Source organism: Chinchilla lanigera, unplaced genomic scaffold, assembly GCF_000276665.1.
Source record: "Chinchilla lanigera isolate Chin_1 unplaced genomic scaffold, ChiLan1.0 scaffold00113, whole genome shotgun sequence".
Taxonomy (NCBI): Eukaryota; Metazoa; Chordata; class Mammalia; order Rodentia; family Chinchillidae; genus Chinchilla; species Chinchilla lanigera.
Window position 1 is genome coordinate 3,987,730 of NW_004955514.1, and position 21,512 is coordinate 4,009,241.

The 21,512-nt window shown below is 51.5% G+C and overlaps 1 protein-coding gene and 1 long non-coding RNA gene across 4 annotated transcripts in view; one reads left to right on the plus strand and one right to left on the minus strand.

Moving 5' to 3' along the window:
• The window catches only part of Jakmip1 (janus kinase and microtubule interacting protein 1), a 101,532-nt gene that overhangs the window by 499 nt on the left and 79,521 nt on the right, over positions 1-21,512 (plus strand). The gene's annotated exons all lie outside the window — the stretch shown is intronic.
• On the minus strand, positions 17,727-19,588 carry LOC106147067. The gene is made up of 2 exons (XR_001231783.1): positions 19,401-19,588; positions 17,727-17,897 (listed from the first exon to the last, which is right to left on the minus strand). It is a non-coding gene; the product is annotated as an uncharacterized LOC106147067 (long non-coding RNA).

Below are 21,512 nucleotides of genomic sequence, written 5' to 3' on the forward strand. Positions count from 1 at the left end.
CCCCGCACGCGCACACCCCACCCCGCGGCCCCCATCTTGTTCTCCCCATCCTCCTTTCGCCTAGATAACCCCTGCGTCACCTCCTAGCTGCCGCGTCGCCTCCCTCAGCGCCTTCCGCGTCCCGCCCCCCTGTCCCTCACGCCACCCCGCTTCCACTCCTCTCCCCATTCCGCCCCCGAGCCCAGCTGGGGGCGGGGGACCCACCCGTCGCCTCCAGGAGTGGTGCGGGGGGCGTGGCCGGCCGGGCTCCCCGTTGTCCCCTGGACCCCTGCCGAGGTGGCACCCAGGATGGAGCCGGAGCCCAGGGCCACTCCGAGGCGGCTGGGGGCCGGGAGGGGGCGTCCGCCCTGGCCGCACCCCACTCCGCCCCACGCACACCGCACGCCACCGCGGCCCGGCCACGCACAGCCTCGCGCCGCTCGGCTCACGTGGGCGCAGGGGAGGAGGCTGGCGAGATGGAAGAAAGGCTGGAGCCCACCCTGCCGCCGGCCGGCGCGCCCTGGGCGCAGCGACGCGAGGATCGGCCCTGCGGTGCGGGCACCTTGCGGGCGCCCTGCGTTCTCGATCACCGGCCCCACGCCCCATCCTCCCCTCTGTGGATCGGGCTGCCGAGGATAGGCCCTATTCCCATCGAGGCCGTTTGCCAGGCTGGCGCCTTTGACCTTAAAAGCCCCGATCCCACACACCTTAGCAGTGCTCTCTCCCGAGGCCTGGCCTCCCTCGGCTCCCCGCCAGCCTCTGCCCTGCCCTTTAAGCTTGGCTACACTGTAACTAACCTCCAGCCTCCTCTGCCACCGCCTCTCCTGCGCCACTCCCGCCACACTGACCTTGGCCTTTGGTCGCGCTGTTTCCTCTCTGGGAACGCCCTTTCTTCAGCTCCTGGCAGCCAAGGTCAGGGGAGCCCCTGGTCCCGCCTGAGTTTCCCCGTGGCGGCCGGTCACTCTGCTGTCCCCCATCAAATGCCTGTGCTGCCACGCAGACCAGAAGGGGAGGTGGGGGACGGCGGAAGCAGTGACATCCACCCAGGGAACCACCCGCGCAGTGAAAGTCATCCCACGCGGGTGACCCGCCCGCTGGGGGCAAGGCTGTGGAGAAGCTGCCCCTGTCTCCAGCCCCGGGCCTGGGGTGAGGCGGTCCCTAGGGGAGGCGCGGGTTTAGAGCTGGGTGCAGTGGTGAGGACCGCGCCTCCCCCGAAGTTCCTTGTTTAGCAGGGCACTGTCAACTCCCTGGAGACCTTGGCGGTGGAGAAAACTCTGAGGGTGCCGCACCGTGGAGGCACGCGGGCTATCGCAAAGCGTTGTTTGGAAACTCCTGTTTCGCCAGGTCTGCTCCAGGCTTGAGTGTGGGTAACGCTGGAGCCTTCTCAGTGAGCAGTTGCTGTTCTGCTCCTTTTCAAACCATCCATGGCTCTCGCTGGCCCTATCTCACAAGTTCCTCACATCCTGGCTTCCCCAGGCCACCTGTCCCCTTCTCTGGACCCTGTGTCAGCCACTGTGCCACTTGCGTGTTCCAGACCTGTCTTCACGCAGGCTTTTCCATGTGCTGGTTTTTTTTTCCTCCAAAAAAAAAAAATCTCCCTTCCTGGTCTACCTGGACAATTCCTATTCATACTGTAGGGCCCAGCGCTGACGTTGCTGTCCCTGTGGCTTCCTCTGGCCACCACGGTGCGTGTTCTGTCATCTGTGCACCGCACGTACGCATGCCCTGATGTAGTCTTCCCTTAGCTGAGCTCGCCTGCTGCAGACCGGGGACCTGGGGCGGTCAGGGCCTCGGCTCTCTGTGGTGGGAGCTGTGCCTTCCTGGGCAGGGGAGTCAGGCCACAGGACGCTGCTTGCCCTGTAAGACGGACACCTGCGCGGATGCGGGGGAGCAGGAAGGCTTCATTGGGAGGGGAGGGTGGGGCTGCCTCGCTGGTTGTGGGCTTAAGGCTGGGGAGGAGGGACAGGAGGGACAGTCCCTAAGGCACAAGCCAGCAGCGGTGGCCAGCTATACAGACGTGGTTGTCCCACGTCTTTCTGCAGGCTCTGGGGGTCCTCTTTCAACCCTGCCTTCCACCTGGACTTTTCAACCAAATGGGGTCCTCCCTGGGAGAGACTGGGGGTTACTCCAGTGGGCCCCAGTGCTCCTTTCCCACTGGGATGGGATCAACCTGCAGGGCTTCTGAAGTTGGACTCACCCGTATTTTATGGTTTATTGCCGTGTGGTCTTGGGCAAGGGACTTGACCTCCCTGAGCCTTCACTTCCTGTACAGATGGGGACAGTGGCTCTGGCTGGGTTGGTGTGGGGATCAGGGGTGTGGTCCCTGGGCATGGGCTGGACTTAATACACGGTCCTGATGAGCAGGAAGTGTGTGTGTGAGCTATGACAAAGATGACTTCTCTGGCATTGTCACAGCAGATGCCCATATTAGGGGCTCTCTTTTGTCTTTCTGTAGCTACCAGTGGAGCTAGTGACCAGAAGGGGCATCGCGGGCCGGGACCGAGAGGCTGCGCTGTGGCCTAGCCCAGACCCTGCTGGCTCTGAGACCTTGGGCAAGTGGCTCAGCCTCTCTGCTCTGTGCCGTCTCCTGGAGGGTGGGCGTGAGGGTTATATAAGAGTAGCTGTGATCACTTCACCTCCCACTCCTGCTGCGTTCTCCCATTTTAGCTGCGCGGCTCCCCTTAGGTAAGGAACATGTGGGCACCTGCGGAGAGGCAGCCCCAGGGCAGAGAGGTCCCAGCATGGGTTGCTCCACAAGCATGCTGAGCCCAGCAATGGCCGCTGTGGTGGTCCTGGTGCTGTTGGGTCCCCACCTGGTTATTAGAGGGCCTGCCATGTCCTGGTTGGGGCCCTGGAGGCCCTCAAAGCGGGCTTTCTGTGCTGCTGGCTTCCCACAGCGAGGCGTACGGCACAGGGACACGGGTCTGTGGGAGGCAGGGCTACAAGGTACTGGCAAGGGTTGGCGGAGGGCCGTGCACACTGGTGCAGAGGGAGCTCACAGCGGACAGGCCCTGCACTTGTCTTGGGTGTTAGCATTTGTTTTTAGAAACAGGCATGTTGTCATTCATAGTTATAACAGTTTGCAAAGCATGTAACCGAGTGACCGTGTCCATGCCAGGGGCTGGCAAGCTCTACTACTTATCCCTTGTTTTTTATAAATAAAGTTTTATTGGAACAGCCACACCCATTCATGTAGCGATGGCTGTGGTCTCTTCAGCACTGTGTCAGCAGAATGAAGCCACCATGGCAGACCCTGGAGGGCCAGAAGCACTTCCTTCCCAGCCCTTTGCTGAAGCGGATTGGTGTCCTATGGTCTGCGCTGTCTGATCTGATTGAGCTGGTTCTGTCTTTGAGAAAGGTATACTTGCCTCTCATCTTTAGCAGAGAAGCACAGAGGAATCACACAGCTAGGAAGTTCAGGACAGGGATTTGGATCCAGAGAGCCCACCTCACCCCCAGGAGATTTCTGTTTTTTTTTTTTTTTTAAGATTTCTATTTCTTAGTGCCTTTTCACTGAATTTTACCTGGTGAGATGTATGATATCTATTTTAAAAATTCATTACAATTTCTTAATTGATCCAGTACTGGATCTGTTCTTAAACCATTTTATGTTAAATGTGTATACTTAATAATGGCTACTCTGCTAGCCCTTTTAAAAAAAAATATTTGTTTATTTATTTCTTTGGTCTTTTTTGAGACTGGGTCTCACTATGCAGTTCAGGCTGGCCTTGAACTCACAATGATCCTCCTGCCTCAGCCTCCCAAGTGCTGGGATTGCAGGCGTGCGCTACTACGCCCGGCTCTCCTAGCCCTTTTAAAGTTGACAGCTCAGTGGCATTAAGCACAATGATGTCGCTGTGTAGCCGTTACCCCAGGCACCTCCAGGTCTTCCTGGCACTCTTAGCGGGCAGGGGCCTCCCGTCACTGCCCCTGCTGCCTGGGGTTAGTTTCATAGGAAAAGCCGCATTAACCACATGCAGGTGTGGCAGAGGAGGCGTTAACTTCAGCCTGCGGTTCAGAGCAGCGGCTCTGCCTTTTACCAGCTAATCCTGTCCTGGCGTCTGCACCGATGGGGACCTCTACAACTCTGTGCCCCACTTTGGGAGTGGGGACAGATCCAGGGTCCTGCCCTGAAAGCCTCGCGGTTGTGAGGACAAGAAGAAGGCACAGGGCAGTGCCGAGTCCAGCACTGGGCAGTGGGCAGTGGCTCCTGGATGAAGTCCCTTGGGCAGTGCCCTTAGTTGGCTCTCTGTGGCCCGAGATGTCCCCTTTGTCCTTTCCAGGACCTAGAAGCATCCTCAGGGCCTGGCACATGTCCAGAGCTTGGGGACCCAGAGACTGTGTGGGAACAGCCTGCCCGCCCTCCTGTCCCCGTGGCCGGACTTGGCTCAGGGGCCCCTTAAGGAATGAAAAGAGTTCTGTGTGTGCCAGTGGGGCTGCTGTTTGTGGCAGTAATGCTCTTGTGCATGCCAGGTCAGGGGGATGCGCTGGCGTGGCCCGCTGGCCTGCGAGCTTTTCCCTGGGCCTGTGTTGAGTCAGGACCTTGGGATAGCCGCAGTCCCTTCCTCGCTGAGTGTTGGGGAGGGGTGCATGCCAGGGAGTGTGCTGCTTCCCATGGGTGCATCACTCAGGTGAGCAGTAAGCGGGGGCCATGGCTTCCCCATCTTTGGTCCCTGAAGCTGTCATCTCTCTCGTCCCACTTTGCCCAGTTGCTCCTGGAGGCCGGCTTGCGCCCCTGTCTGCTTGTTCCGACACCAGATTTTATTAATGCAATTGCAACGCACATCTTCTGTGGAAGAAACTCTCTGCCCCCCTGTTCTTTCCCCTGTATACAAACCTGTGGTGAAATTGATATAATGGAAAATTAACCACTTTAAAGTGTACAATGCACTGGCATTTAGTAGATGTAGAATGTTGTGTAATCTTTACCTCTGTCTAGTTCCAAAGCACTTGCACCATCTGAAAGCTGCACCCATCAGCATGTGTACCCATCGCCCCCGTCCCAGCCCTGGCAGCCCCAATCCCATTCAGCCCCTATGAACGCACCTCTTTGGGAGGTTTCACATAAATGGGACCATATGGAATATGGCTTTTTGTGTCTGGATTCATCATCTCCCGTGATGTTTTGCAAATTCATCTATCTGGTAGTGGATGTCTTACTCCATTCCTTTTTTTTTTCGTACCAGGACTTGAACTTAGGACTCTGTGCTTGCCAGGCAGGTGCTGTGCCACTGAGCTGTATCCCCAGCCCCCATTCCTTTTTAATGGCTGAGTACTATTCCACCTTGTGTGTTTGTTCACTGAGTTCACTGTCAGCTCTTGTGGAGTGTGTAGTGGCAATGTTTTCTCTGTTCCCTGGCTCACTAAGCTGTCAGCCCTGCCACCCATCAGACAGCTGTGAGTGTACCCTCCATACCAGGTGCTGCCCTGGCTTGTTCTTACAACCTAGACACTGGTTTGTGGGCTCCTTGTTTTCCTCGTAGAGGTGTGAGGGTGCCCTGAGGCAGAGGTCGAAGTTGGGCCAGGGAGTGGCTGAGAGGCAGCTGGTGCGGGGCAGGGAGCCCTGGCTGCTTTTTTGCCACTTCCTGGAGTGGGCTGGACTCCTTGCTCAGAGCTTTAGTGTTTACCATCTGCTGTCTGCTCCTCCGCTGCCCTCTCCGGCCCAGCTTCAGTTTCCCTCCGTAGGGACCCTTGTCCTGCTGTCTCCGAAGCCACTCCTGTCCCCGAAGCCTGCTCCTGCCAAGTGGCTTGTGCTTTGTTCTGAGAGTCACCATGGTCTGAAACGACTGTGCGTTGATCATCATTCTCTCTCCCCGGAAGCTAGAGGGAGTCGCAGGAGGCCGGGAGCGCACCCTCAGGTCTTCCCCTCTGTCCGGGCACTGGCATTGGCACAGAGTAGCTGCTCAGCAAATACTTGTGCTGTGTGGCGTTCAATGTGACCTCATGTCCTAACGCCGCCTTGTGGCTCAGAGATCAAGGCGGCGTAGCTCCATCGCTCCGGGCTCCACTTCCTTTTATGAAATCTGGAGGACATCCCCGCCCCTTGGGGTCGGTGTGGGCATCGCATGAGGCAGCGTATGCAGGTGGCAGAGCGCAGGTGAACCACCAGCATGGGATATGCGGCCCAGGCACTGAGTGAGAAACACGCCCTGGGTTTGGGAGACTTTCTAGGAGCAGTAGAAAACCTGAGAGGTCCCAGAAATAATTTTGAGGTTGAGTACATGTGGAAATGATAACTACTTTGCATATTTTGAGCTAAATGAAACACATTTATTCATTTTACCTGTTTTTGTTTTTATGGTCCTGGGATGGTACCCAGGAATTTGAATGTGTTAGGCAAGTTCTCCACCACTGGGCTACATCCCTGGCCCTTTTTCTGTTTTTTGTCTTTTTGAGACAGGGTCTCGCCATGCAATTCAGGCTGGACTTGAGCTCACTTTGTAGCCCAGGCAGATCTTGAACTCAAAATGATCCTCCTGCCTCAGCCTCCCAAGTGCTGGGATTACAGGCATGTGCCACCACCCCTGGCTCCCAGTCTTTTTCAAAATTTTATTGAGAAAGTATCGCTAACCTGCCCAGGCAGCCTCAAACTTAGGGACCTCCTGCCTTATTCTCCCGAGTAGCTGGGAATATAGATGTGTACCAACTTTTTACTTTTTAAAATGTGACTACTAGAAAGTTTAGAATTCCATGCAGGGCTTGTGTGGTGCCCCTGTGGGCAGTGCTACTGTAGGCTGTAAGGTCCCTGAAGGCAGGGACCTAGCTCTAAGCCTGGTGGCACTGGGTCGGCTCCTGGGCTCTGCCTCCTGTTCCCATGTGACCTTGGGCAGGGGAGTTCAGGGTGCTCTGCTGCGGTTTCCTCCTCTCAAGAAGCCCAGTCTGGTGACAAATGATGACGAGGCACATTTGTTTCTAGCAGGCCTCCTTGTGTCATGGGCCTCAGGAAGATGAGCTGTGCCCACCCCAGCCACTTGCTTTTTGGGTGGGAGGACCCACAATCCGCAGTCTAAATGGAACACGGTGGTACATGGTTCCCTGAAGGGTTACACGGGGAGTCGTGTGGATCGTCCTTCAAGGCCAGCTCGGTCCCTGGCTGTGAGCCATCAGGGAGGCCATGCAGTGGCTTCGTGCCAGCCAGCAGCCAAGGCGATCACTTGCGTCTCCCACTGACAGCCGCAGCCTTTCCCATCCTCTCAGACATTAAGCACCGAAGTGGTTGGAGCCCCAGGTTCACTTTCTGTGTGCCCGGAATCCAGGACTCCAGAGACCTGTGCGGACACTTCCCGGTGTGGGTGTGGCTGCTGCTCATTCCCAGCCTAGCACTGCCCTGTGGACCGGCAGACAGATGGACACAGTGGTTCTCAGGGCGTGGCACAGGCTACTCTCTTGTTTTTCACAATCCCTCTGCTCCCCCAGTCTGCTGCTTTGCCCAGCCCAGGAGGGGACCCTGTGGGTCAGAGCCCCGGAGCCAGGAAGAGGACAAGCCCCTCCGCCCGGGGAGCTTTTCGTGCCGTGGGGTCTGGGTTTGTGTGCTTCGGGCGGGGAGCTGCCTGGGGAGAGGCAGTCCTGGGTCCTGCAGGGTCCTCGTCCTTGAGCATAGCTGTCACAGGTGCATTGCAGTGTGCTGCCTGACAGGGTGGGTGGGAGGTGGGTTGTGCTCACATAAAAACCGATCCGAGCCCTGGGGAGGAGCATAATGGTTATGGCTGTGTCTAGACATCCCCCAACACCTCTGTGCAGTCATAGATGGCGCTTTTGGAGGTGGTTGGATCTGGAGAGTGTGATGCTAGGTTAGAGTGAGCGCTACCTGCCCTGAGGGTGGGGAGCCTGGATGAGACACAAGGGACAGAAAGAGGCTGTAGCTTGTTACTTACTGCTGCTGGTGCTTGTCTTCTGCTGCCTCCTGCCTGCTCTGCCCCTCTGCCACGCCCCGCTGCCTTGGAGCCAGCTAACTATGGACTGAACCCTCTATAAACTGTGAGTTACAGAAACCTCTCCTCCCTTAACTTGTAGGTGTTGTATATTTTGTCTCAACAACGAGAAAAGTAACCAAGACAACCATTTCTTGTTAGTGTGTATTTGCAGTACCTGCTTGTGGTGTTCATGTGGGGGCATTGGTGGAATCGCTTCATGCATGTGATGAACCCTGAGCACTTTTGGCCCTTTTTGCCCGCTGTTCCCCTGCCCCCCATCCTCACCCTATACCCCAAAGTCTGCCTTCTTGTTTTCTACCATCTCGCCTTTATTTTACTCATTTATTTATATCTTAGGTTTCTCATTTAAGAGAAACCATATGCTATTTAACTTTCTGCGTCTGACTTACTTCATTTAGCATTATGGTCTCAAGTTCCATCCACTTTCCTGCAAATGACATGATTTTATTCTTATATATGGCAAAATAACACTCCATTGTGTATAAATACCACGTTTTCTTTATCCATTTGTCTGCTGATGGGAAAACAGGCTGTTTCCACAGCTTAATTATTGTCAGTTGTGCTGCTGTAAGTGTGGTATGCTCATATCACTATAGTATGAGGTCTTTAACTCTTTCAGAGCACACCCAGGAGAGGTCTAGTGGGTCAGATGGAATTTCTATTTTTAGTTTTTGAGGACTCTCCAAACTGATTTCTGTAGTGGTTGTACTAGTTTACATTCCCACCAACCACAGAGAAGGTTTTTTTCTACCCACATTCTCACCAGCATTTATTGCTTTTTGTGTTTTTTTTTTAATTGTTGTTTCATGGTTTTTGTTGTTATTGTTTGCTTTTTTTTTGAGACAGGGTTTTGCTATGTAGTTCATGTTGATCTTGAACTCACTAAGTAGCCCAGGCTGGCCTTGAATTCACAGCAATCCTCCTCCCTCAGCCTCCTGAATGGTGGGATTACAGGTGTGCACCGCCACACCTGGATTGCTCTTTGTGTTTTTAATGACAGCCAATTTAACTGGGGTGAGATCATAAACCCACAGCCAACATCATACTGCATGGGGGAAAACTGAAAACATTTCCTTTAAAATCAAGAGTGAGATACGAATGTCCACACTTAGCACTTTGGTTTAATATAGTACTTGAAACTTTAGCCAAAGCTGTCAGGGAAGAGAAAAAAAAAGGGCATGAGTAGGAAGTGAAGTCAATTTAGCTATATTTGTATATAATACGATTCTTCATATAGAAGACCCAAAAAACTCTACCAGAAGATTTTTAGATCTGATAAATTCAGCAAAGTGGCAGTCAATGCACAGAAATCAACTGCTCTCCTATACGTCAACAATGAACTCACCAAGAAAGAAATCAAGAAAATGATTCCATTCACAGTGGCTTCAAAACAAAACAACCCTCCCAGGAATCAACCTGAACAGGGAGATGAGAGACATCGATAATAAAAACTGCGGAACTGTAAGGAAAAAAAAACAACAACTGACTTTAGAAAGTGGAAAAGCATCCTTTATTCTGGGACTGGTAGGATTTATATTGTTAAAATGGCTGTGTTACCAAAAGCCATCTATAAATTTAATGCAATCCCTATTAAAATACCAAAAACATTCTTTACCAACACTCCCCTGATCCTAAAATTTCACGTGGACCCGGAAGAGGCCCAAAATAGCTGAAGCAGACCTGAGCACAGTTCCCAATGTCAGGTTGTACTGCAAAGCCACGGTAATGAAACAACATGAACAGCGGAGCGGAACGGAAGGCAGGGACGCAGCTCCATGCACTGCTGGGTTTTTGACAAAGGGGGAGGAAATGACCTCTTTAACAAACGTGCTGGGAAAACTGGGTATCCACATACAGAAGACTGGCTCAAGACCCATGTCTCTCATCAAAGCGAAGTGGATCAGAGACCTAGATGTAAAAACAGGAGAGTGACACTGCTGGAAGACAACATAGGGAGACCCCGAAAGCCACATAAACAGGCAAGGCTTTCCTGAGTCCCGAACTCCAGGAGTGAAAGAAAGAAGACCGAGAATCAACCAGTGAGATTATACTCAATTAAAAAGCTTCTGCACAGCGAAGGAAACAGTCTGCAGAGTGAGGAGACAGCCTGCACGATGGGAAAGAGACTGCCAGCTGCTCTTCTAATAGAGGACTAATACCCAGAATACATAAAGAACTGACCCTCTCCGCAAAGCAGATGGTGCACAAATGAGCCGAACAGACACTTCTCAAAGGAAGTACAAGTGGTCATCAGATAAGCACATGAGAAGAGTGTTCCATCTTCAGCCAGCAGGGAAATGCAAACACTGATAGCCAGATTTCTTGACCTACGGTGGCTTCCATCTGACCCAGGATTATCGAGGGCAGAGGCAGCTCCTCCTCTCCAGCCCCTGGAGAACCATCTTGTTTCTGGGGATGGAGTGATGAGTCTGGGGTTGCCCGGAAATGGTAGTGGTGTGGTTCAGACCAGCTCTGTCTCCTAAGGGCACTGACTGCTTACGGCAAGGGTGTGGGGTGAAAAATCCAGAGATCTCATGCGCAGCACAAGAACCATCGCCAGTGACGCTGCATCACATCGGGGATTTTTGTTAAATGACCAGATGTTTGCAGCTCTGGGCTGGGCACAAAGTGACTGTGAGGCATAGATGTGTTAATAGACTTCACTGTAGTAACTATTTTGCTATATGAGTCTCCCTTACCATCACGTTTTCAGCCTCAAATATATACCGTAAAATTTATTTAAAAGAAAAAAAGAGTATAACCCTGCTGGTTTGGCATTCAGGTCCTCTTGGTGTCTCCCAGCTCACTTCCCCTCTCCTGTCGGAGAGCTGCACCCCTTTCTGAGCATGGCCCTTCTCCCACGCCACCTGACTGGATGCCACTTTATCCTCCTGGGTCCGCAGGAGAAACTGCTGTCGTAGTCTGTGAATGCAGATTGAACGGATGCAGTCACAAGGTTGGATGAAGAAGGAAACAGCCCCGAGCAAGGGTGGACGATCAGGGGCTGCCCCTGGCCTCTGACCTTGCCAGTGTGGGAACGACCCACTCCGGCCACCCGCCCAGCTGTGCCTGCGATAGAGCCCTGCCTAGCTGCTCTGGAGCACGCAATAGGTGGTCGGCAGATTTCGGCTTTAGTCTCAGGGTCCAATAATGTCAGTGGTGGGAGGGGCTTCGGCAGGACCGCAGGGTGTTGCGTGGAATCTGCAGTGCCTTCTGCGAGTGTCAGCACGCAAACCTCAGCACCATGGTTCTCTGGTCCGAATACACCAGGGTGTTGTGTCAGCCCAGGGGATGTTTGGGAACCCTCTGTAACCTCAGTTTCTCTCCCGTCTGTGGATGGGGATATCTTTCCCTCACAGTGCAGCCTGCTTTTAGTTTGTGACAGCAGGAAATGTTAGAAAGCTGTTGTTCCAGACCCACACAGTGTTCCGCGTTCATGGTGGCCATACTTATTAAGTTGGCCTTATTTTTCTTTTCTCCCAACTGGCCCTGAGAATGCGCTTTGGAAGACAGACCTCTCTGGACTTGGCAGGGCTGCCTGGCCGGGCTGGGCAGCTGGGCGAGTGAGCTTGTTAGGCTGGCGGTAATTGGATTTCTGCAGCCAGGCTTGGAGCCTTCCAGGCTCCAGGCTCACAGAGCTTCCTTTTGCCAGCCAGATGGCTTCTTTGAAAAGGGCGTGGCTGTCTCATGCTCTCTGACCTGTTTCAGCCACTGGGCAAATGGGTGCTTTACTAACGTGATCCATCCCTCCCCGAAGCATGCCTGTGCCCTAGGGTGAGCCAAGTTTATGCAGCCTGTGTGTGACAGAGCCCGGGTTTTTCTATAGAGAGGGCTAAAAACAAATGTAAGATGCTTCAGACCGATGGTGCTCACAAGTCCTAGCCAGGTGTGTGCGCTGATGCACACCTGTAATCCCAGCACTTTGGGTGGGTTTCACAATGCCCAGGCCCCTGGGTTGTAGTTTCCCCTCATTTTCGTTCATGAGTAGAGAAGGCTGTGTAGGTAAACTTCAGAGGCGCGTGACAAGGAGGTTTGGAGATGTGTTGTATCTCCGTGCTTAGGCAGGGACATGGGCTGAGCAGTCTGGAGGCTTTTTACCTGATCATTGCTGCAGGAGCAGGAAGGCCCTCTGCTCATCAGAACCTTTTAAATTTTTATTTATTTTTATTTTTGGAGACAGGTCTCACTATGTGGCCTCAGGCTGGCTTTGAACTCTTGGCGGTCCTCCTGCCTCAGCCTTCTGAGTGTTGGGATTACAGGTGTGCACCACTACCCCCTTATAAGAGCTTCATAACACCTGTGCCAGGTGTCTGCCAGCAGGAGTGCCCCAGTATCTGAAAATCCCCACCCCATGGACTGTGTGGTGAATTGGACCTTCCTGTCCCACTTTGGTCTGAAGCACTGACACAGAAGGGGTCCCCAAAACACAATGGCCTGTCCCATGTCCTGTGGGAGGCCTCAGATTCTCCAACCCAGGACATTGGTGATGGACATTTTTGTAGATGGTGTCCTTTGATGATTAAGTGAATAATCAATTTGCTTTCATTTACTGGAACTGGAGAGAAAAAAAAATCATGATAGGCTTGAAAAATGACCCATTTAAAAAACTTAAAATTGCCAGAGAGGCAATTCTGCTGTCTAGATTAAAAGAAAAAAGCCCTTTGGAGTCCTTACCCTGCCAAACACAGTGTTTGGTTCGTTCAGTGCCAAAGAGGAATAAAGGAACTAAGTGATGTGAGACATATAACAACCAGAAAGTAAGGCGGCAGGTATAAGTCTAGCTGTGTCGGTAACTTAAAATTAGAATGGGTCACGCAGCCCAAAAATATCTGTTGTCAGGCTGGATAAAGTGCATTACCCAACTGTGTGTTGCCATTGTCCACTTGGACTGCTACCACAACAGGCATGCGCAGGTTCACTGTCCGTGGGAGCCTATTTCTAATGGATAGAGGTGTACTCTCTGTCACCTCATGAGGTAGGAGGAGCGGGCTGCCTCTCAGGGGTCTTTGGAGTCTTTTTTTTGCCCCCAATAGTGAGAATTGAACCCAAGACCTTCACACTGAGCTATACCTTGTCCTTTTTATTTGTTTATGTTTAAATTTTGAGACAGGGTCTCACTAAGTCAGTGAGTTGCCCAGACTGGACTTGAATGTGTGATCCTCCTGTCTCAGCCCCCTCTAGTGCTGAGGAGATTATAGGCATGTATCACCATGCCCAGCAGGGTTATCTTTTATAAGGCTAATGCCATTCACCAGGGGAGACGACTGCCCTGTATCATGTGCTTTCTAATGCCATCCCTTTGATGATTAGGCTTAAAAATGAATTCTGGGGGGGACATTACCACTCAGACCATAGCAGTACCTACAGGAAACGTACATTAGATTTAAAGGCACAAACAGATGGAAAAAGTTATATCATGCGAATAGTAACTTAAAAAATCTAGATACTGATATTAGGCAAAATAGACTTTAAAACAAAACTCTTATGTGGGATAAAGAGCAATATTTTATAAAAGGATCAATCCCTCAGGAATATATAACAAGTATAAACATATTTGCACCCAACAAAAAAGCATTAACCTGCGGGAAGCAAAGCCCCAGAGAAATGAAGGGAGGACGGGTTAATTCAACTGTCACAGTTGGAGACTTCAGTGCCTGACTCTCAGTAATGGGCAGAGATGATCAGCAAGGAAGCAGGAAACTTCCACAGCACTGTCAGCCCACCAGACACAACACATACCTCGCTCCTCATCCACAAAACGGGTATTTCTAAGAAAGAAGCATTTTAATTGATGTCTTAGTTAATTTTCTTGTTACTGGGACAAAATACCTGACACCCATAAATTAAAGCCGGAAAGGTTTATTTCAGCTCACAGTTTGTAGAGATTTCAGTTGGCTGGCTCTAAGACATGGTGTCACGGCAGAAGGGCATCACAGAGGACAAACAGTCCATGGCAGGGCAGCAAGAGGCAGCAAAGCAGCAGCAGCTGTGAAACAAGCTTCCCCTAACCTTTTATCCCATCCAGGCCACAAGCCTTTTGGGTGGTGCCGCCCACACCCAGGGTGGGGCCTTCCCATTATTGGTACAGAATTATGCTAAACCAGTCAGTGGACTAGTCTAGTTATTACACCCTTAATCCATACTCACATGTCCTTAATCCACAGGCACACACCCAAGACCCAGCCACCTCTGAAAAGCCCCATCTAGGACTGCAGGAAGCCTTGGGGGGACATCTAGACACAGGCCATAACAACCAATGTGCAAAACAGTGGAGTGATGGTTTATTACATTATCTTCTGTTTTTAAACCTAGGTGCTTTCAGTTATAAAAGTCAGTTCTTTATCTCTAATAATGTTGTTTTAATTTGAAGTTCGTTTTGCTGTGGTGAGCTTAACTTTTGAGTGGAAAGTTGGGGGAGCACTGCAGTGGACACAGCCATGGCACCTGAGTGTCAGTGGCCTTGCTGGTCTGTGCAGTGACCTTCACCTGGCACTTCTGTAGTTGGAAATGCTTGGGTGCGTGTCACTGGAGGTGGCAGGAGATCCCCTGCCTGATGCCAAGTGTGTACTTGTTCTGGGGTCTTGCTGTGGGGCCTGCAGAGGGCTGGCATGCAGGGTGTAGCTCGTTTGCACTGGTATGGCATTTTTCTTAGTTTTAAATTGTTGCACCCAGATAAAAGCATGAGGCTCCCTTGTTCAGCCCCCTGAGCATTCTGGAGCTGCTGCTCAGCACCTGAACATTGATTGTCCCTGGGCCTGCATGTCCCTGTGATGGCCTCTGCCTGTCAGTGTCGTGCTCCTCTGTGTGTCTATCCCAACCTGAGTGTGCTCATGTTTGTAAGGCAGGGACGGAGAAGTTGGAGACTCCAGGATCCCCGGGCTGCACTGAGCTGAGCAGATGCAGAAGGTGTCTGTGAGCAGGCTGTGAGAGCTCGTGTGCTCCAGAGCATCCGGGTCCTGCTGTGCCTCCCCCTCAGTGCCTCTGGAGTCCCAGGGAGCGCTTGGCAGGAGATGCAGTTGAACTGAGATGGGGCACTTGTCTCCCTGCAGCTTAGGCCTGGCTGTGTGTCAGCCGGTGCTCAAGGGGCTCCCTACCCAGCCAGCACAAAGCACGGGCTTTCCTTGTCACTGTGGGTGCAGCCACAAGACTTGATGCTGCTGCCCGTGCCTGCTGCCCCAATCACCTTGGGCTGCTGTAGCAAAAAACACCATGGACTGAGGCTGAGTCTGAGGTCAAGGTGTGGCCGGTTTTGGTCCTGGTGAGGCCTCTCCTCCCGGTTTGCAGGGCCACCTTGCTGTCCCCTCCTATGATGAGGACACAGTGGAAGCAAGCTGTCTCGTGTGTCTTCTCCTGAGGTCACTATCCTCATAAAGAGGGCCTCACCCTCGGAAAGACCCCTTGTAAAACCCTGACACAGAGCCTGGGCTCTCCACAGAGGAGTTCTGGAGCCCCGCATTTCTGGTTCTCAGCACTGGTTCTCATTTCTGGTTCTCAGATGCTATGGAACTGGAGCTGTCTCCCTGATGTGCTCATCCTGTGTGTACACTTGTGCCTTCTCTTTCTAGAGGTGGCCCAGCCCCCTCCTTGGACCCTTCTTTCTCCTCCCCTCCCCGGCTAAGGCAGGGACTCCCTGCACCGTCCCGGTCCCACGGTGTGGCTCTTACCTTTCTGTCTTTCTTCCCTGTGAGAGCAAGCACTGTATGGGCTCAGGTTTGAGGCCCATGTGCTTGGTGTAGGCCTGGGGATGCTGCAGAATGAATGGGTGGGTGGACTAACAAGTGAATGAGTGAATGAATGATGAATGAGTGATGTTTCTCGGCTCTCCCTGCCCAAGTGCCACTCCTCTGTTTGCATACCTGCACTGTACTGCTGTCAGAGTCCACTTCTGATGTCCCCTCCTCTACCACCCTGGTCCCCTAGACTCGCAGGTACCGCCCAGGCTTGTCTTCCCAATTACAGAGGTTAGAGCCGTCAGGACACTCAGGCCTGGACAGCGTGATGAGGCGACTATACACGTGCCCATGTAGGTCCCCTTCCTGCCTCCCTCCCAAGCTCCCTGGCTGCACCCCTGGGGGCTGTAATCATTGTCACTCACTGGGTCCGGGTCTCTCCCTGCCTGTCTCAGGGTTTCCTCTCTCTTTCAGGACTGCTTTCTCTAGACAAGGCAGGACACGTGTGCACACTGCATCCCCTCACTCCCCCGGTGCACCGGTGTGTGCCTCACGAGCTTTGTGCACACAGCAGGTGTTCGGTGGGTGGCTGTGCAGCAGTGTCTTAGCACATCAAGCCACGCTGAGAGGCTGATGGAGAAAGGATGTGGAAACCACAGAAAGAGGCTGCTCTTTGCTCTGAAGTCACCGGCCGTTCTTGCTTGTTCTTGCTGGTGTGGTTACTTGTGAGCCTTATGACTCATTTCAGCAGGTGTGGCGCAAAAATGAATTGATGGTTGGGGCCCTTTGTGGAAGTGCTTAAGAGGCCCTTGCACATGTTTTCATAAAGGGGGATTCTGAAATGACACAGGGAGTTTTCTAAGAGCCAGCAAGTAGCCGTTGAACGAGCAAAGCCTTTGCATTCAGCGAAGACTTGAGCAAGCTGTTGACCTGCTGTAAGTTGAAGTTTCTTCCTATGAATGGGGGAAATCATAGGTGCTTCTCCAGGAGCTCAGGAGCACCAAAGTCAAGTGTGTAAAGCAACTATCTTAGTGACTTTCCTCTTTGCTGCGACAAAATACCTGATAGCCACAATTTAAAGGAGAGGTTGAATTGGCTGTTTCTGAAGCCTCAGTTCTTGCACAATCTCCCAAGTCCCAGGCAGGAAGGGCATGGTGGAAGGGCCTGGTGAGGAGAGCTGCTCATGCCATGGAGAGCAGGAAGCAGAGGGGAGGGAGACCCACCCTTCCAGGCCACGCCCACAGTAACTCCCTCTTCAGACCAGGTCCCACCCCCTAACAGCAAATCAGTTCTAAGCCGGCAATCTAGACACCATCCAGTAAGTCTCACCTATGAGCGCATGAGGCTCTTGGGGGACATTCAGAGCTAAATCTAAACAGCCCCCAAGGTCTCTCACCACCTAGGTAGGGGCAGCTATCGTCCGCCAGGTGTGCTGGCTGGCTGGAACTTAGTTCCTTGTCCTATAAATAAAGTTACTCTGGCCTTGCTGGAGGAAGGAAGTGAGGAAGTTTCGGAGCCACCCCTTGTGGCTCTATCCTCAGGTTCTAGAGTAATACCTGGGAGCCACAGAGCAGAGCAGGTGAGAACCCAGATACTAAGGCCAGCTTCCCTGGCTGTCACCCCCACTGCCACTTGGTCACTGTCATGTTACCAAGTTATTCTCCCCTTCCTCCTGGGACAGGGGCACTTCTTAATGTGGGCATACCCATGTCAGAGGCTGCAGAATACCAGGTAATTTGGAAACTCTGGAACAGTGCCTGGCACACATGGGAGCTACATAGTAATGCCTGTTGCATTTATTACCTGGTGGATATTTTTTGAGCTGTATCCAATTCTGTCTGATGGGAGAATGGTGTAGGTACAGTCCTAGGGCTTAATTCTTGTAGTACATGTCTCACTCTACCTCAAAGGGTCTCTCCTGTTCAACTCTTGGTCAGACTTACAGTGAAAAGCTAAACAAAGAAAAAGAGAAAAAACCTCGCTTGCACAGAATATTCTAAAGAAAACTTGTTTTTTCCTGAATGTTGATAAACAGCACTCACTCCTACATTTAATGAGGATTTTATGTGGGCTTTGAATATAAGCAGCAGTTGTATCTGAAATTGTGTTTTGGGGTAGGGAATTAAAGTATTCATCAACTGAATATTTTTAAACTACCATTTTATGGAACTGCTGTGGCCAACTTGGTGATGTTTGATGCTGTCAGTATGCTTTGTTCTTAGAAGGTCACAGCTCCGTGTGCAGGAAGGGGCTTGGCTTCGTCTCTCTCCGTGCTGGTGAATGTCTTCCACAGGCACACCATGCCATGCTGGTTCTAGGGGAAGGAAACAAAACACCCAAAGTTCTCCGGGCCGCTGGAAAGTGGCTTTTGTGCCAGACAGACCCAGGGGCACTTAAAGCTTTGGGTCTTGGGCTGTCCCTTCTTTGAGCCTGAGTTTCTTTCTCTGTCCAGTAAGAATAATACTGTCACTGGTCTGGAGATGGATGGTGATGAACTGTGCCCAGCACCCTGGCTGGCACAGAGCAGTTTTTTTTTTTTAAATGGCAGCTCATGGTTTAGCTACTGCTTGAAGTTCTGACAGCAGGAGAGTTGTCCTGGTATGCCTACCTTGGGGCCACCCTGGGCTACTTCCTTGGCCTTGTTCTCTGACTGGCACAATGGGTAGGGTCTCACCTGCAGAGGAGGAAGGTGTGTGTGTGTATGTGTGTGTGTGTGTGTGTGTGTGTGTGTTGAGAGGCCTAGTTTCCTGTGGGTTTGTGGCTTTGCAGTGTTGTCCTGTTGACAGTCCCTGTGGGGTTTCAGGCAGGACCAGGAGGCAGGTGGTGGTGGATGGGGCAAGGTCTCCTGCGGTGGGCTCAGCCTTCCTGTCCCCTTCCATCTATTCAGCCTCTGGGCAGCTGCATTCACTGAGGGCTTCCTGAGGTGGGTGCTTTATGTTCCTCCCTCCACCTCTCAACCACCATGCAAAGAAGAGGAAGCCCAGTTGTGGAGAGGTTAAATAGTCATTGCAGGGTCAGAGTTAGTGAGTCTAGGCTGGGGATGAGAGTTGTGTCCTCTTTTCCAGGTGGTTTCCATGCAGGTGAATAGAAAGCAAGACATGGCGGGGGGGCGGTGCTCTCCCTGGAGCAGCTTCCTGTGAACTGCTGAAAGAGCAAAATGTTTAAAAAGCATCTTCTGTTTCCCCCACTTCTGAGCACATATGCTAGTTTTATTTTTTCCTGGGAACACACTGTACCAACTTTGTAACCCAGTTCTTATAGATGTAGCAATCCTGAAGACTTTCCTGTCCCTTGCTAGTTTTGGAACAGTTTCTTTATCCCAGAGAAGCAACTGATAACAAATGAATGACCAGGAGTATCCCAGGCAGGCACTGGCAGTGGTGGGGAGACAGCTATGACAACTCCTGTGACAGGAAAGGGACTTGACCCAGTACAAGGGGCTGTGAGGAAGGTAGGAGACCTGCATTTGGGTGGGGTGAGGTCTGGATGGAGGTGACTAGACAATGTGGCAGGAAGAGCTGCTTACTTGAAGGAATTCAGGTCTCTCAATGAAAAGAGAGAGGAAATGTTAAAGGATCCATTTTTTAAAATGTTTTTTTTGGTATCAGGAATCAAACTCAGGGCCTCGTCCTTGACAGGCAGGCACGGTGCCATGGAGCTATACCGCTGGCCCAGGATCCATTTTTTGTTTTGTTTTGTTTTGTTTTTGTTTTTCTTCTGGTACCGGGAATTGAACTCACGACCTTGCGCTTGCCAGGCAGGCTCGTGCCACTGAGGTAAATCCCCAGCCCCTAGGATCCATTTTTTAAATACCCACCAGAGGGCATGGCTAAAGATGTCCAAGGTGGGGCTTCCTTCCAGGCCTCTAGGGGTGAAAGACAGGGAGAAAAGGCAGGAAAATGGGCGTGGCCGAGGGTTTGGGGCAAGTTGGAAAGAAAAGGATGAGCTATGTTGACTTTAAAGCCAGAACGGAAGTAAAAGCCGTTAAACCGGAAGTGAAACTTGGTAGACCGGAAGTGAAGCCTAGTGGACTGGAAACGTAAGTGACTACTGTGAGGGTGTTTCATCTACCCACTTTCTGCTTAAAATCCTAGAGCTGAGAAGACTTGTTGGGGCAGGAGGAGCAGGAGAGTCATGGGCAGAGGGACTGCCCAGTGCACGTGTAGTACTTGGAGGCAGGACGGAGCCCTGCCCTGTTGTAGTGAAGATGGTGGTCTTGACTAGGTAGTGGCGTTGGAGGTGCACAGCGTGGTCTAATATGCAGGGTCATGCACCTGTTGTCAGTAGGACCTTTTCCTGTGTCAGTCGGTACAAGGGGGCTACCGTGCCTCAGAGCCTGCTTGGATGCCTTCATTCATGTGTAACAGTGTTGGGACTCAGATGACACAGCTTGAAGGTTATGAAGGCAGTTAAGGGATGGAGCTGCAGCCTGACTCTAGGTCTGACAGAGAAGTCTAGGCTTTTTTTTTTTTTTTTTGTCTTACATTCTGTAGTTGTCTGGAGAGGCCCAGAATGTTCAGGGGCAGGAACCATGACTATTGGAAAGCTTCCTGGAGTAGGTGGCTTATAGGCTTTACCAGGCCATGTATGAATAAGACGCAGGGTAGAAGAGCACAGGGTTGAGAGTCAAGAGGCTAGGTTCAAATTCTGTTTCTCTGTGTACTTCTGAGTGAGATGCTCCCTCCTATGAGTGTCTCATCCCATCTATACATGCGGAGGTTTGCTGAATATTTTTCTGTTTGGTGTGATTGACATCTTCTCACAAATACCTTTTTCCACCCCAACCTTCTTTGTGGTTTCAGATCCCAGTGAACGTCCTGGCAGGGTCAGTGTACATGGCAACAAAGTAACAGACGCCAGGCCTTTCTGGCCATGCAGGCTGACAATGCTGCTTTGAAATTCATCCAGTGGGGTGATACCACAAAGGAAGTCCTGCTGCCAGGCAGTGCTGTCCTTAAATGCTGTGTTCAGTGGAAGCTTCCATGAATTATCCCTGCTGTGAGCCTTAGTTTCTTTATTGGTAAACATAGAGATGATATCATCCAGCCCTTAATCTCTTTGACCCCATTGCCCCATCCTGAGTGAGTCAGGGTGATGTAGCACAGTACTGCTTCCCCTTTCTGCAGAAAAAAAACTCCATGATAGGAATGATAAGAGGAGATAAGGAGCTTGGTAAACAGATTAAAATGTACAACACAGCTTTAGTGTGAGCTTTAGGATTTCTTCCTTGTCTGTGTGTAAGTCTCGCTTGGTTTTGCCTCCCAAAATACTCATATCTATACTTCACCCCAGTTTCTTGGTCTTCTACCAGACAAAGGCTTAGCCTCTACATTGTCTGTCTCCTCCAGGGAACCCTCCACCTTGATCCTGAAATGCCTGCTCTGAAATGCATGCCTCTCTGACTTTTCGGGGCTTATGGTTCCCTTCTGTGCTAAAGGTCAGGTTCAAGCCTGTCAGTGACTTATAGTCCTTTCTCTCATTAGGTCTCCGACTCCAGAACACAGGCAGTGGCTCTCAATCAATAGTAATGATGCTGACTACTGTCAACCTAAAGTACCAACAGAGGGAGTTGCTCTCTAGGGAAACTAATTCCAGGACATACAGGGGTTTGCAATCTGGAATATGTGTACTATGTCAGATTGTAGGTATGTCTGAGGAGCTTGAGGCAAGAAGAAACTTTTATTTATTTATTTATTTTAAGGAGAAACTTTTAAAAGCAAAAAGGAGAAGTATATGCAGGCTGTTTTGAAGCAAAAGTTCATTAGTTCCAGGACTTATCATAGGCAGTGATGTGCATGTTGACTATTACACAGTTGGGTTTCATTTGGACCGCCTGTTACTGGAAAGATGTTCTCATAGAAGTGGCCTTAACTGCAAAGCTATGGTTTTGGTAGAGGTTTGTGTGTGTGTGTGTGTGTGTGTGTGTGTG